General features: G+C 34.4%; 1 long non-coding RNA gene across 11 annotated transcripts in view; it reads right to left on the reverse strand.

Moving 5' to 3' along the window:
- The window catches only part of LOC131393918 (uncharacterized), a 121,528-nt gene that overhangs the window by 75,403 nt on the left and 29,930 nt on the right, over window positions 1-16,195 (reverse strand). For 6 of the 11 annotated variants that reach the window (XR_009216016.1, XR_009216008.1, XR_009216006.1 and 3 more), the window contains exons 3-7: window positions 12,102-12,247; window positions 11,038-11,175; window positions 8,027-8,192; window positions 6,820-6,973; window positions 1,776-5,861 (exon numbers count right to left, since the gene is read on the reverse strand). This is a non-coding gene — a long non-coding RNA (uncharacterized LOC131393918). The remainder of the gene's footprint in view (window positions 1-1,775; window positions 5,862-6,819; window positions 6,974-8,026; window positions 8,193-11,037; window positions 11,176-12,101; window positions 12,248-16,195) is intronic. The other 5 variants (XR_009216009.1, XR_009216007.1, XR_009216012.1 and 2 more) reach the window with 4 other exon arrangements.

Genomic DNA, 16,195 nt, shown 5'->3' on the forward strand with positions numbered 1-16,195 from the left:
AAAATTAAATGCTTGGAAGCCGACAAAGGTTTGAATAAATTGTAGAAACAGCGACTGTTTTGTTAAAAATGTAGACTTCAAAAAAATCAACTAAATCTTCATTGTATTCGTTATCGTCACTTGATTTTGCTATGCACTCAATCACTTTGACTTTTATTGATTTATTAATGTCTATTCTTTAATATAATTCACCTAGCAATTACATTTATATCTGGTATTAAATTTAAATCAACATTTTTATCTTCTGAATAGCCTGCCAGTTGTATCAAATGCTGTTTATGAAAGAGTATTCTTAACCACTGAAAAGAAAATTCAAATTTGTCAACTAATAAATTTGCTTATTTAATTATTTTCTAGATCCCCAATTCAGTTTTAATTATTAATTTGTTTATTTTTGTAATATAAAGATAGATGTACATGTACATATATTTATAAATATGTATTTTATACATAAATCTATAAAAATATATATTACATATATATTTGAAGTTAGATTCAGAAACTTTGTTCTAAACTGTGGAATTTTCAGGCAAAGACAATGCATGCAGAGCCTTACACTCTGTCTGGCATGTGGTAAAATCATAACTTTTAGCTATTGTTATTTGAAAAGAAAAAATTTTAATAGAATTTGAGGCTCCTGAAGGCAGTTAGGCAATGTTTACACAGAGAAAAACATCATCTTCAGAGGAACTTGTGGGTGTTTGGGGCTTGATGGTATTTTCTACAGCTTCATTAAGGTATAATTGATGTAGAACAAATTGCTATATCTCAAATACGTAATTTGACAAATGTTCAGAAAAAATTGGTAAATATATATCCATGATACTATCACCACAATTGAGATAATGAATATATCCATCACCCAAATTTTCTTCATGTTCTTCTCTCCTCTGTCTCTCCCATGACTTCTACTCTCAAGGCACCATTAATATGCTTTCTGTCACTGTTGATTAGTTTGCATTTTCTAGAAATATACATGAATGGGATTGTACAGTATGTCAGTACATACTGGTTTTTGGTCTGGCTTCTTTTACTCAGTGTAATTATTTTGAGATTCATCCAGGCTACTGCGTATATGGATAGTTAATTCTTTCTTATTGCTAACTAGCATTCCATTCTTTGGATATACCACAAATTGTGTATGTATTCACCTGAGGGAGAAGTTTTTTTTTCTTTCCAGTTTTTGGCTTTTACAATAAAGCTGCTGTGAATAGTCATGTACCAATCTTAGGGTGCACATGTATTTTCATTTCTCTTTTTTCTTTCCTGTCTCTCCAGTACCACTGCCATGCCCTGTCCAATGCCTGATAATTATGGTTTCATATATTTTGTACTGTTTTTTTTAATTGTTTCAGGGAGAAGGGCAAATTCAATTCCAGTTATTCCATCTTAGCTGGAAGTGGGCCCTTATCCTATACTATTTTGTTGGCAGATTCTCCATCAATTACGAGTTATGTTTTTTCTTCCTGCAACAAGTTAAGCTCCGTGAAGGCAGCGATATTTTTTTTTCTTGTTAACTAACATTTCAGTTTCACCTGAAATGTTTCTACCATTTGATGAAACTCCATAAATATTTCTTGAATTAGTATTAAATGGAGTAACATAAAATGCAAATAACAGGGGCTATAAACAAATGGAAATTTATTCTTTAACCATGATTCATGAGGTCAAAAAGAGATTTATAGACTCAACAATGCTATTCAAAACCATAACTTATTACATCTCTCTACTTCACTAGTTTCCATGTATGGAATTTTTATCATTAGGCTTATTACCTCATGATCGCAAGATGGTGGCTATAGTTCCATGCCTCAGGTGCTCACTTTACCTTGTCTAAAGGGAGAATAAAGTGGGGAGAAGAAAGAAATAGGAGAGACTTTAATTATTGAGCATACCTTTTTATTTTTATTTATTTTTTTATTCATTTTTTGCTGGGAAAGATTCACCCTGAGTTAACATCTGTTGCCAATCTTACTCTCTCTCTCTTTTTTTTCTTCCTCCCCAAAGCCCCAGTACATAGCTGTATATTCTAGTTGTAGGTCCTTCTAGTTCTTCTATGTGAGCTGCCCCCACAGCATGGCTACTGACAAATGAGTGGTGTGGTTCCACGCCCAGGAACTGAGCCCCAGCTGCCAAAGTGGAGCATGCCAAACTTAACCACTAGGCCATCAGGGTTGGCTCTTTATTTTTATTTTGTGACTGTCCTAAATTGTTTATCAGATAAGAATTTTACAAACATTATTTATGGGCATATCTTTAATCAAAGAGGAAATAACTTCCTAAAACCCCTCAATGTTACTTAGATCTGTCTCATTGGGCAAATTAGGTCACATGACCACTCCTAAGAGTGTGGTGGCTAGAAAATTCATCAATTTTTAATCATGAGATTGGAAGTTAATCAATGGAGAAGAGATTGGGGGTCAACTATTGTGTAGGTACACATTAGCTCTGCCACAGATTGTTTATGCTTATATTCATTTTTTTAAATAATTGTCTTGGCAATTCTTACATATTTATTACTACATAAACTTCAAAAATTATTCACTTCAAGAAATTTGACACTTTTATTATAATTTTATTGTTTGTGTATTTACATTCTATTTTTCTCCACTTGCATGCAATTTCTTCACATTTGTTTAAAACAAATTAAAAACATTGTTCCATGCCTTTCATTAAGATTTTTATCTGATTCTCAAATTCTAATTTCTAGGTATTTACTTTTTGGAATAAAACAAGCTATGATTTATTTTCAGCTTATGTAAAGATATTTTATCATTATATCTTAAATCAAATTAATTTTATTATAGCATTTGGGTTTTATTTTGGAATGTAATCAAATCGTCAGTAAAAGTAAATAATTTAATTTTTCTTTTATGAAATTTCTATGAGTTTTTAAATAATTTTATTGTATGTTTCATTTTCCAGAACTCCAAAAAATTGAATAATAATATAATAGTAGGAAAACATCAGATTCTTGTTACACCCAATAAAATTAGTGTTTCACCATTTAAAAGGTTATTTCATCTTGTTATTTGTTTGATAGATGCATCATACTTAAGAACGTAAGAATCCACTGAGCTACCCTCGTTATTGATTTATTGATGTACTCCACTTGGATTTCTCTGGCCCTTCTATCACTGTATATATCTTTTATGTATTGAAGCGTACTCAGTATTACAGGTGTGTCACGTGTTAGGTAGATACTGCTCTTGGATTTTTGAACTAACTCTTCAACATTAATAAATCAATCCATGCCACACCTCTTATAAGCCTTTCCAAACACCCCAGTAAAAATCAATACATCCTTCCCCTGAAGTAGTAAATCATTTAGTGTTTGCACTACTTATATTACCACTTTCATGCACTCTATAATGCTTTCTCAGTGTTTCATGTATGATTGGCCTCTCATCATTGCTTACATAGAGAATCTAAAGTGAGGTGTCAAATATAATCGACTGGAAGGGACTCTAATTGTCATTTCTTTTCAATTTTTATTACAAAAGACAATGAAAGGCTTAAAAAATGTCATTTGATCCAAATCCCTACCAAATTCAGAAAGGAACCTCTTAGAAAGGATCGCAGACAGATGGAAAATTAACCTCTGCTTGTAAACTTGGAGTAAACTATAAAGATTAGCTGGCACAATAATGTACTAAAAAAGAAAAGTATAAAGAAATGTTTTGTGATAAACGCACACAATTAAATTCAACAAATATCTGAAAGGAAAAAATAAATTTTGATATAACAGATAGAGGACCAGGTACAAAGTAGTACAGAAAAAGGAGTGGTTAAATTCACTATCAAGTGAAGGCATCAAAGCAATTTTTTGAGACCACGTAATACCTGAGTCTGTTTTGAGGATGACAAATGTACTAGACAGGGAGTAATGTCCCTATGGCCTTGTGGACAGAGATGGAAACCAATGCTGCAAGTGTATACATATGTCTCTCGATTAACACTTAGTTCCTTACTTAAATAAAGGACCATTTATGAAAATACCCAGGCGTATCTTTCTAGAAGTTTTTATTACATGCAAATACAATATTTATGTGCTGGGAAACAGGGCATGGATGTAAGAGGATTAGCCTAGAGAAGCAGCCATTAACTGGTTTCTGAGCGGTGTTCTATACCATGCTGAGTGTCTGAGATAGTAACTGGAGTAAAGTAAATAAAGGGATGTATGGCAGCGTTTGCATTTGTTGAAAGATAACGTTGACAGTAATGCCAAGGTTTTGGGGAAAAGGGAAAGGGAAAACTTGGAGGCTACTCTGAGAAATGATGAGGCTCTAAACAAAAGCTCTATTATAAGTCATGTCACTGGGTATAGAAGAGGAGGATAGGTTTGCAATTTATTTAATAAGTAAACCTTAAAATATGTAATGATTTATCAGATGCAATGCCGAACATTTTAGTTTGGTTCCCTAGAAATAAGAGCCTGAAACAAACATATATGTAAGGGTATTTTGGGGGGAATATCATCCTGGGGAAAGGGAATAAAGAAGGAGGAGAGAAAGGGGGAAAAGGAGAGCCATGACAATTATGTTTCACTGAGTTGGCCTTGCCAGGGGGCAACCAAGTGCTCGTTTCTTTGAGATCCTCAAAGAAGCACATCATAAAATCATCCTTTGTAGATGGTGGAGGAAGAGGTGATCATCTCCACTCACCTGCCTAAAGGTGATTGGAACCCATGCAAAGGCTGAAATAAGAGACAAGTGAGAGAGACTAAGAGGATGTGAAGTGGTATATAGGAGGGGTCAATTTTAGTAAAGGAGAAAAAAAATTCAGAATAAATATGGAATGCGAAAGCCTCAAAAAGTATTAAATTAACATGACAAACTGATGTATTGAAAATGTTTGTTGTTGTTATACGCCTAAAACTGGGTATTTAGAAAATTAGGTGGTTTTGATCATGGGAATATGGCTGCCATTCTGACAGCTGAGCTGTGGATGGGAGGCAGGCAATGTAAGGTACTTTGCCTACTTTCCAAAGTTGGTGAGCTCTTTTTCTCTTTCACTGAAGTTAGTTATTTAGGCTTCTAAACAAGCTTTTTAAGAAAAAGGAAAAAAGTCTTTCAAATCATAAAATGTGCCCATGGAGACCTATTTTCAGACACTATTTGGGATTCTTTTTACCAAAGAAAGTAATCTTCATAGCAGAACTCCAAGCTTAAAAGTTATTTTGCTTTTAGATTCGTCTCTGAATGTTGCTATGCTAAAAGAAACTTCTACAAAACAAGAATAAAGCTTTTACACTTCACACAAAGCCACGGGGATACCTTCCTTTGCATAGCCGTGGGGATACCCAAGGCTTTAATGCTAAGAAAAAAAGACAGCAAATCCCTCTACTCATCACACCATCTGGAGGACATTTACGAGACGCTTTACACACACAGACACACACATACACACACACACACCTGGATAACAGCCCATGAGCAGTGTTGGCATAACTTGTTTGGAAGAGTCATTCAAATTACAGCTATGATATATTTCAGAGAACTCTGGAACTTGCTTCACAGTTTTTCAAATTTTAGATATTTATTAACTAAATCGGTGTATTCTTGAAATCAAGAATCACAGAAAATTGAAACTTATAGGAAGTCTCTGGGTCATTCCCTAGTTGTATAGGTTATTTAAATTCCATAACCCTCAGGCAGTTAGTAAGCAAAGTCATCTATCTCTAAATTAAAATTAGAGTATTTTTCAGCTACTTGATGCATTCATATCTAGGGGAATAGGTAAGTGAAGAACATTTTGTGCAGATAAAACCACTTATCTTGACAAGGGGGACGATGGGTCACTTGAGGAACTTAAATTCAACGTAGCAGCATTGCAGTTTGAGGGAATATAGAAGGATAACTCTGGAAAAATAAGAAGAAGCCAAATTATAAAGGATCTTAAGTCATAGACAGTGATTTAAATGTTTCCTAAGGTCATGAGAGCCATTGGAAAGTTTTAATCATAAGAACCAATCTGATTGTTTGTAAGCAGGCATGACATGGAGAAACCAGACAGACACAGATGCACATTGAAATGAGGTTGGGACAGGAGCCTCACTGGAGAATCTTGAGGAAAGAATGAGATATGAAAAGCATCTAGAAAACTCTTTCAAAAAAAGTATGTGAAAACGACCCCAGAAGTAAGCCAAGGCTATCAGAGATATAAGTTGGAAGTATTCAAAAATCACATCCTTCTCATCTTGAACTTGTGCAATTGATTTAAAAAAATTAATTTACTACTCCCATCACTCCTATATTCCATCTAGTTGCAGCAGTTCATAGTAATCACATGCTGTGGCCTGTCAGATCCTGAGACTATTGGCCAGTCTTTAGGGCCCATTATTCTGTTAATAATCTAACTGGGGTACACTGCAATTCAATTCTGGCACTGACAACCCAGAGCTAGAGCAGACACTACACGTTAAAGGCCACAGTCTCCAACAGGAATGCCCTTACTTCAGACCCCAGTTGTACTTTGGGGGTACCCAGGCCACTTGCTTTTCTGACCAATTGGCTATAAACTTGGGATCCTCATGATCCACTTAGTTTCAATAATTCACTAGAATGACTAACACAATAACAATTTTATTATAAAGAGACAATATAGGACAAAAAATTGACAGTATCAACTATTGACAGATATATAGAATAGTTGGGACTTTCAAGTGTTGATAGGAATGGACAGTGAAACAACTACCTTAGAAAACAGAACGGCGTTTCTACAAGGTTCAAGATTTATATCCCCTCTGTTTCAACATTTCCACTCTTAGAAATATACTCAGGAGTAACGTCTGATTATGAGCATCAGAATAGTTCTCACATTTTTCTTATTGGCCATAAACAAGGAAAAGCTCAATGACTCAGTGTCGTTTCTTTCCTTTTTATTACTCTTCTCTTCAATTCCGTTCTATTCTATTCCATTCCTCTCTACATTTATATACAAATGAATACCATGTACAGCAACGGAAAAAAATCTACAGTTATGCACAAGAATATGAATAAATTAAAACAATATAATGCTGGGAAACAGCAACCAGAAAATAATCCCATTTGATGATTTTCTGTACATATAGTAAAATAACAGCAAATCTATACTCTATTGTATAATGATATACATATATTTAGGTGGTACCATTCTCAACAAATAGGGTGTGATTACCATAAACATCATGATAGTGATGTCTATAAGTTAAAGGAGTGTAGGTAGTTGGAAAGGGTTATTCTAAGGGCTTCCGGGATATTGACTATGTAATTATGATTTCAAGTCCGTTCAATTTTTAATAATTTGTTACACCATTCATTAATAGTAAGTGGACTACACCATATGCATTATATTTCACAGTTAAAAAGTTAAAAGTCAAATCATCACATGTATACTTTGGAACACAATTTTAAATAACATATTACCTCTTTTTAGATAGCAAATTTAACAGATGTTTCACCCAAGGAGAATAATTGGGGGTGTTTGTCAAAGGCCCATGCTTTAGTAAAAGTACCATACACTGTAATTAGCATTTAGTTTTCCTAGATATATTGCAAACTCCAATAATGTGGAGAGGAATATAATTTTATTGGCAAATTTTACTTCATGGATATATGTAGCACCATAACCAGCAGCCCCATTTTCTAGGCATTGCTATGTTTAAATTTTCCAATCCACTTTGTTTAAAATAAAAGAAACTGGCTTTTATGGAATTTGGAGTTTAACCAATAAACACTTACTCTAATCTTGTATCTTTCCATGAATTATTTAAGAAGTAAAATTATTTTGATTAGAATATAAGTTTTTCATATCAGAGCAGATGTTCATCGTTTTCGTCCTGGTGAAATTTCCGTTATCGACAGATTTTATTTGTGTGTTGTACTTCAGTAAAACTACAACAAATGCTATGGTAAAATGTCAGACATATTTGTTTTAATTTTAACTAATTAAAAAAGAAGACCAACTAGAATTGATTTAGCTTCAAAATAATTTTAAAAGGTGTTATTTTTTTCACTGAAGTGTTATTCCTAAAATAATTTTATACCAGAAGGAGGATCATCCGTAGCTTGGTTTCATGCTTCCCTGTGGAGAGGGCTCCGCTAGAAGAATGTTTCTGATCCCATGACCCAACCATTTTCTTGTTCCTGCCCAGGATCGGGGCATGTCAAAGGGCACAGCAGCCAATATGAAGGAGCTGTACATGTCCAAGTCTGAAATCATTTGAGCACCAAAATATATAAACAATGATAGTATTATATTACAACCCAAAGAATAAAATAAATGTCCACAACTCTATATTGATGTAAATGAATAAATGAATAAATAGGTAGATATAAAAGAAAGGACAAATCCAAATAATTCATGTAGACACTCCCCACCACAACTCCCCCAACTGCCCCACACCAGAAGGTGGAGCTCGACACCCTTCTCCTTGAGTGTGTGTTCCAGGATCATATTGTATGTTCCCTGACTGAGTCTTAGAATCAGCCGTTTCTCCAAGGTGCTCTGGTTCCTTTTCCTGGAGAATGGTATTTAGAAACCAAGCTCTAGGTACTGGGTAGTTTTACCCAGCTGCTGGAGGGTCCTCTTAGGAGACAGAGCTAAGAAATCTATGCCAGCATACTAATGCATGTGTACAAACATATCTATAATCAGTTCTGTTAAACATGAGTTCCTGCTGATATCTCTGGCTCTAACTTAGTATTGCATGGTTCATTTTAGTATTCCTCTCTTGTTCATTTGTAACTTCTCTCTCTCAAGTTACAAAGAACCTGAGAAACCTGTCTTCCATTATCTTCACTATATTTACTTATTTGATCAACCCTAGCATACATAAAAAGTAGTTTCAGGGGCCAGCCCAGTGGCATAGCGGCTGAGTTCTTGTGCTCTACTTTGGCTGCCAGGGTTCGCGGGTTAGATCCTGGGCGAGAACTTACACCACTCATCAAGCCATGCTGTGACAACCATCTGCATACAAAATAGAGGGAGATGGACACAGATGTTAGCTCAGGAACACTCTTCCTCACCAAAAGAAAAAAAAAGTTTCATAATTGCTAACTTGTGCCTTATGAAAAATAAATTTACTAACTAGGGAACAGTATTTGGGTTCAATTCCTTTGGTTTTGGCTTTACAGTGTCCAGTCAAACTTGATTTTCCAAAGTTACTTAAATCACTTCCTGGTTTCTCACCCTCTATATTGAGGTTGTGTCATACATTTGTGATACAGTTATGTTTGTTTGTCATTATCTGCATTCCTTCCTGGGATCACTCCAACCTCTGTTTTTCTTTTTCTTGTTTTTTTTTTTTTTTTTTTTTAATTTTTATGCAGTAGAGTTCATTCTGTGTGGATCTCGGCTGGTAGACACATGATTCTATGCATACAATATAGAATCTTAAAAAATCAAAAGGATGAAAAAAAGCAAAACATAAAATTGAATACAAAAGTTACAAAATTTACCTAACTATATACTGAATTACAGCAAAGCTGCACGTGCAAAAATGAGTTATTTTAAGTAATGTTTGAGCACAGTTTTCAAATGTATACTCTTAGACAAATAATCTGACAGGTAATCATCATCTTTTTTACTAAGTTTTTTTTGGGGATAGTCATCAGTATAATGATTCTAGAAATATTTTGTGTACATAAGTAGGATTTTGTTCTATCGTTAAGATAGAACAAATGATTAAACAAAGAGATATTATTAGGAACCAGCATTTCCTGCAGCAGTAAGCATACATATTGCCCAGACCTTGGTGTCTAAATACCCAATAAAAGTAACTAGAGCTCCTTGAAGAAAGTCTTGAATACAATATGAGGCTGTAAAAATGTTTTTTAAAAATGAGGCTAGAGGGGCTGTAAGAGTTCCTGTTCCTTTTCTGTGTCCTACCTTAGTAAAAGATCCTGCTGATTCATCCAAACCACTTCGACGCTGGTTGCGTCACTTTCTGTGTCAGGCCTGATTGATACTAATTACAGAGAAGCATCTGTCTTAGTCTGCTCTTTTTTAAAGTTAAGACTTTAAAGGATAGAGAACATCAGTTGAATTTCTTCAGCATGAGGTGTTTCTGTTTTTATTTATTGGTGCACAGATCCATGTGTATGTAGGAACATGAAGATATGAAGTTGTTCTCTAATAAGCAAAATGACTGCTTTCAAAGTCCCTTCTCTCCCTCTGAATTGCTGCACTGGGAGGCATTTTATCAATTTTTCTGACATTTGAGTAAAAATAAAAACTCCTGATCAGAGTTCTACAGAAAGTGTCTCTTCAAATCTTGCAATGACCTTTACATTACAACTACTTCCTTTGTGATTCTTTCAAATGTCTTCTAATAGCAGCAGGCCTGGTTGAAACAGTTCACTTTGTGCTCACTGGGTTTTTACTTTTTAACTACAAACGTGGGTAAAAGCAGAAGATAAGAGAATGTGTGTTGATTGCAGTTATATAAAAATGTTTGTTTTGGCCTCTTGTGGCATCCAGCTAGCAGTGTCTGATACATCTTCCTCTGATTTCCAACTATAACAGTTATAAAATGCAAATAACTAAAAATGTTGACCATTTTTAAATAACTAAACTCTAGCACCTTTGGAGAAACAAATTACAGACCCTCATGCAGATCTCTGCTAACTTCCAATCAAATAAAGTTAGGTTAAGAGTCAACTATCGAGGCTGTCTGATAAGAGATTCCCAAGTTTCACCTCATGAAGAAGAAGATTCTTGAAGTGGAGAGAATCAAAACAGGTAGGATATTAATTCATTTCTCAGAATGTGTCTACTGACTCCAAATGGTTGTGTACCCATTGGAAAGGGCTGCCATTCACTTCTATATCAAGGTGCTACCTTCCTTTCTCTAGATAGATGATAGATAGATAGATAGATAGATAGATAGATAGATAGATAGATAGATGGATAGATGGATAGATGGATAGATAGATAGATGTGAAATTTATTTTCCAGAATTGGGGAAAGTGAAATTCTATATTTACAGAATATTTTAAAAATGAATAACTAGAGGGGCTGGCCTGGTGACATAGTGGTTAAGTTCATGTGCTCTACCTCGGCAGCCTGGGGTTCATGGGTTCAGATCCTGGGTGCGGACCTACACATCACTCATCAAGCTATGCTGTGGCGGCATCCCACATGCAAAATGGAGGGAGATTGGCACTGATGTTAGCTCAGGGACCATCTTTCTCACTCAAAAAAAAAAAAAAAAGAATAACTATAACAAAGTTCCTGTGAAAATCATTATGGTTTTGTATGAATAAGAATCTTCTGGTGTCATTCTTCAATATTTGTTCCTGAGTGTGCACAGTGTGCTTTGTACAAACAAGCTTTATCACTTTTATAGGCTTTTCATGAATTCTGCTATAACTACTACAGCTTACTTTGTTTATTATTTTCTTTACTATTTGTGAAATTCTTACTCTTTTATGTGGTTTTGTTTCTGCACAACTATTACAATTTTCCATAAGAATAAAGATTATTAATAGCAAACATATATATATCTAATGTCCATATACTTCTCTCTCTCTCTCTCTCTCTGATATTTATTGAGCATATACTATGTGTAGTATAGTATACTATGTGTAGACAGTGCTCTGGGCACTTGAGATACAGCAATAAAAAAGACTCACATAGACTGCGGGGCTTACAGTCTATTTGGAAGAGTCAGGCTGTAAAGAATTCACCTTTTAAGAAAGTAAATTATATCGTATATTAGAAAAAGTGCTACTAAAAACCGGTAAGTAAAGCCATAAAGAGAATCAGTTGTACTATTGTAATGGAAGCAGCAGTCAGGGTAGGCCACATTGAGAAAATGACATATGCAGGAGATGAAAACATAGCCATATGGATTAACGGGAGAAGAGTCTTCCAGGCAGGAGGAGAACTACAGCAGAGACCCTATGCCACAAGCATGCCTGCTGTGTTTGAGTAATAGAAAGAGACAAAGGGGCTGGAGCAAAGTAAATAGGAAAACAATGGAAAGGATATCAGAAATGTAAATGATATCAAGGCAAGTATATCCTGTAGATCATTGTAAGGAAATTGATTTTTACTTTGGGTTAAAAGGGCAAGGCATTAAAAAACTTAGAACAGAAGACCAACAATATCTAACTTACATTTACAATGCTCTCTCTGGATGCTTTGTTGAGAATAGAGTGTCGAGCCTACAGAGGGTCATGGTGGAGGCCATGATGGTGGTGAGAAGTGGTAGACTTCAATAATAATTAGCTGAAGTAGCTATACAAATATCAGACAAAATACACTTTAAAACAAAAAAAAAATGTTACTAGAGAAAAACAGAAAGAATTCATAATAATAAAAGGGTCAATAGTTGAGGAAGATATAACATTTTAAGTATATATGCACCAAATAACAGCATCAAAGTACATAGAACAAAAAATGACAGAAATGAAGGTCTCCCTTCTTCAATAGGAAATTCAACAATAATAAGCAGACACTTTGTATTAGTTTCCTAGAGTTACCATCACAAATTACTCAAAACTCTGATGGCTTATGAAAGACATTTATCCTCTCAGACTCCTGCACACTAGAAGTTGGAAATCAAGGTGTCAACAAGGCGAAGCTCCCTCTGAGGATGGTAGGAAAGAATCTTTCCTTGCCTCTCTTTTGGTGATTGTTGGCAATCATACCGAAAGTTATTGGATTCAGCAGTACTTTAGGGAATCTTACAGAGGTAAATGCCTATATAGTCATGCATTGCTTAATGATGAAAAATGCATTGTTAGGCAATTTTGTCATTGTGCGAACATCACAGAGTGTACTTACACAAATCTAGATAGTATAACCTACTAAACACCTAGACTATATGGTACTAATCTTATGGGACCACTGTGGTATATGCAGTTTGACGTTGAGTGAAATGTCATTATGCAACACATGACTGTATTCAAAATGAAGAAAGATCTGAAATCAATAACTTAAACTTCCTAAACTTCCACCATAATGCACTGGATAGAGAAGAGCAAATTAAACCTAGAGTAAGCAGAAGGAAGAAAATAATAAAGATTAGAGCAGAAATTTATGAAGTAGAAAACTGAAAAACAGTAAAGAAAACTAACAAAACCAAAAGCTGGTTCTTTGAAAAGATTGACAAAATCGACAAAAATTTAGCTAGACTGAGCAAGAAAAAAAGAGAAAAAACTTAAATTACCAGACTCATAAATGAAAGGTGGGACATTAATACTGACCTTACCTACAGAAATAAGTGTTACTATGATCAATTGTTTGCCAACAAATTAGGTAAATTAGATGAAATGGACAAATTCCTAGAAAGATGCAAATATGTGAAACTGACTCAAGAAGAAATAGACAATCTGAATAGACCTAAAACAAGTGAAGATACTGAAGTAAAAATCAGCAAACTCCCCATAAATAAAAGCCCAGATCCTGATGACCTCACTGCTGAATTCTACCAAACATTTAAAGAAGAATTAATACCAATCCTTCTCAAAATCTTCCAAAACATAGAAGAGGAAGGAACACTTCCCAATTCATTGTATGAGGTAGGTATTACTCTGATACTAAATTCAAAGACACCCCAAAAAAAGACAACTACAGATCAATAACTCTTATGAATCTAGACACAACATAGACCAACAAAATACTCCCTAAGAACATTATTTTAATGTTAATACACAGAAATTCTCAACAAATACAAGTGAACCAAATCTAGTGACGTATAAAATTAACTATATACCATGAGCAAGTAGGATTTATCCTAGAAATGCAAAATTGATATAACATCTGAAAATCAATTAATGTAAAATACCATATCAATAGGAAAAAAAGCTACTTGATCATCTTGATAGATACATAACAAGCATTTGAAAAGTTTAACACTCTTTCATGATAAAAACACTCAACAAAATAAAATAGAAGAAAACTTTATCAACCTGATAAAAAGGCATTTATAGAAAGCCATAGCAAGCATCATACTTTATGGTAAAATCTTTGATGCTTTGCCTCTTAAGATCAGCAATAAGACAAGATGTTTACTTTCACCAGCTCTATTCAACATTGTATTGGAGGTTCTAGAAGGGCAAGTAAGCAGGAAAAAGAAATAAAAGGTTTCTAGATTGGAGAAAAGGAAGTAAAACTATGTTTATTTTCAGATGACATAATCTTGTATCTAAAAAATCATAAGGAATACATTAAAAATCTAATAGAACTAAAAATGAAGTTCAGCAAGATTGCAAAATACGATGCAATTATATTTTTACACACTTAGAATGAACTATCCAAAAATGAAGTTAAGAAAAAAGTTCTATTTACTGTGGTATCAAAAATAATAAAATACTTAGAAATAAATTTTACAAAAAGGTGCAAAACCAGTACTCTGAGAACTACAAAACACTGTTTAAAGAAGATCTAAGTAAATGGAAAAACATCCCAAGTTCATGGATCAGAAGATTTAATATTATTAAGATGGCAGCACTCCCCAAATCGATCTGCAGATTAAACACAATTGCTATCAGAATTCCAGCTGATTTCTTTGTAAAAATTGACAAGCTGATTCTAAATTTCATATGGAATTGTAAGAGACCCACACTAGCCAAAAGAACCTTAAAAAAGAAGGACAAGGTTGTAGGACTAACATTTCTCACTTTCAAAACTTACCACAAAGCAACCATAATCAAGACAGTGTAACAATGGCGTAAAGACAGACATATAGATCTTACCTGACGCCATATACAAAAACTATCTCAAAAGGTAACAATGTATGCTACGGCGATGGTTCCACGTATCTGTCAATAAACTAAAAACCATTGTGTTGTACACTTTAAATGTGTGAATTCCATGGTATCTGAATTATATCTCAATAAAGCTGTTGAAAGAAAAAGAGAGAGAGAGAGAAAGAAAGAAAGAGAGAGGGAGAGAGAAGGAAGGAAGGAAGGAAAGCTTATAACTTCTGACACAGCATGGAGCTTAGAGCCTCTAGTCCAGTCACTTAGATATAGATCCAAGGTCAGAGAGCTGAGACCGATATGTTTTCAAATATTCGGGTGCAGGCTCACGGCTAGCTGCATAAATATAATCAGGATTCCACTCTGGGAGAACAGACCCAGCAGTGGGGTGACTTGTCAAAGTTCTCACGTCCAATTGCAAGAACTCAAGTATCCCAAGTGCCATATTAGGGAGCTTCCAAATAAATAAGTACAGGGGCCTACTTTTGTGAATCTGTTCTCTGAGCCCCCTTCTCCTAGTGGAAGGTTTTCCCCAAAAATCACACCTTTGATGTGAAACAATAACATATCAAATTAATCAAAAGTGTAGTTTACAGCATATATAACATAGGACAGAAAAGACTGTTAACAGTCTATACCTCTGGAGAGAGGGAAGAGGGAGGGAGGAGTACAGTTGTTTTTCTTTTCATTTCCTTCTACATTTGAATCTGTTAAAATAAGTGCATATTACTTTTGTCATTTAAGCATATATATAAATAAAATATTTTTCAAAATTTAAAGAGTAAAGTGGAACTGAGTTTTGAGGGGAGAATGATATTGTTCTATAACACTACTTCCATCTAAGTTATTGTGAACGTCTAAAATACACAAAGAAATTTTCAGATATCCGAGGCCTCCAGAATTATATATTCCATATATCACTTTTGAAAAATATTATTGGAAATTATAATCCAAGCAACCTAACATAAAATTTTAGAGTTCAAATTTAAGAGTTTCAGAACGGAAGACCTTTCATATAAGAAAACCATCAACTATTAATTGAAATGAATCCTATAATGCAAGTCCCACTTGGATATTTCATAGGTATCATAAACTTTTTAGATGATTCCATATGCTAACACACACACACAGACACAGACAGACAGACAGACACACACACATACTAAAGTATGTTCCTCCATTAACCTAAGCCTCACAGTTGCTCAACCAATGATATCCAGGAGTCATTATTTTTATGTCTTTCTTTTTATCACCTTCATATCCACAGCATTAGCAAATCATAATAGTTTCATCTCTTAAAACTGCCAATAGCTTCCAATCTGCTTTTCAATCTACTCTGCTCTACAATCCATTATTCAAAACAGCTACAGATATCTTTTTAAAAATGTAAATGAACTATTTACAACCTTGCTGCATGTCCATCAGTGTTTTCTCTTCTTGGGATGTATTCATGGAGTGTATTCACGGACTTTTCACTCCCCCTCCCCCCTTGCCCAGTGTACCTG

The sequence above is a fragment of the Diceros bicornis genome, chromosome 29 (genome assembly GCF_020826845.1).
Source record: "Diceros bicornis minor isolate mBicDic1 chromosome 29, mDicBic1.mat.cur, whole genome shotgun sequence".
Taxonomy (NCBI): domain Eukaryota; kingdom Metazoa; phylum Chordata; class Mammalia; order Perissodactyla; family Rhinocerotidae; genus Diceros; species Diceros bicornis.